Raw genomic sequence first — 1,379 nt, 5'->3', positions numbered from 1 at the left:
CAACGAGTTTTTTTGACAGCCCTAGTTCTCACGAGCCAGAGAGAGAGAGAGAGAGAGAGAGAGAGAGAGAGAGAGAGAGAGTCCTCTGTTTTAAATTGTGCGATTTGCCTGTTTTCACATGATGTGAAAATATTAGTGTACGAAAATACGCACGTAGAGCTACAAGCATAATTATCTCTCAATAATTTTTATACATGGTTATTAGATTGAGGTATTAATTTCAATAACCTATAACTCTAATAACTTTCATATGTTCTATTTCGATGTTATTCATAGATTATTATGTGAGTATTGCAAGACGCAAATATTTCTCTTTCACACGAAAATAGACTTCTTATAGCTGCTAAATCTACGATCGAAATCCTACAAGAAATTTGTCGTAGGAGCTTTTTGCGGTGATCGTGAACCTTTAAACGAGCAGAAAGCCCATAAAAAATTAATTATCGCATGGAATCTTTAGCCAATAATAATAATAATAGCTTGAAGAATACAGCAATCAACATCGCTAATCAGTAATCTTTTCCGGCATATTATGTGTAATATGTTGGCCCAAAACTGCAGCAAAATTTGATCTAACTTAAAGCTAGTTATGGCCATATTCATGGACAGGCACAATTGATAAAGATGGATCAGCATATCAGCACCCATCTTCATCCATTATTTGATTAATGGCTTTTCACTTTGACGACTAATTTAAAAAATTTACTTAATGTTATAAGCAGGGGGCAAGTAATTTTATCTGTAATTAAGGATTTTCTTAATGGAAAATTATGAATGATTGTGAATTTGATAAACTAATGAACAAACTGTTAGAAACCTTTTAGGCTGTAGAACCCATACTATTTGTGGATTCATACAAATTCGGAGAGATCTCGTGAAAGAGGTAGAAAATAGGTGAAAATTTATGAATGTGTGTCTCTTTCTAATTGGTGGTAAGAAAGAGAGGGGATGAGAGAGAGAGACAAAGAGAGCTTGAGGATCTTCACCCTTTTCCTTCCTATATATAACCTAGAATGTGTTTGCCCTCATAGGGACACAAATAATATATAAATGATGAGTTCTAGGTTGTGTTGCACGAAGACTCATCGTTGATGTGTTTCTAGGCGTGAATATCATGTAGTAAATAAATAGACTTGGATGATGATGGAGCAGAGTTATCATTCTTTATGTCATGAAAGGATTATTCAACAAACTAGATGACGTAATTTGATAGAGATAGGTGAGCTCGGTTGAGGAAATCGTAGGGTGTAGGCGAGCTTGATAGAAGAGCTCGAGGAGCCTAAGCGAACTTAGTCGCAGAAGCTTGCTTGCATACTCGGTACTAATAGTTTTAATCAAAGGTGGCTCCATTTGGTGAGAGGTTGGATTTGGGGTAGTTG

The sequence above is a fragment of the Phalaenopsis equestris genome, unplaced genomic scaffold, assembly GCF_001263595.1.
Source record: "Phalaenopsis equestris unplaced genomic scaffold, ASM126359v1 Scaffold198935, whole genome shotgun sequence".
NCBI lineage: Eukaryota > Viridiplantae > Streptophyta > Magnoliopsida > Asparagales > Orchidaceae > Phalaenopsis > Phalaenopsis equestris.
Note: the sequence above shows the minus strand (reverse complement) of the source record.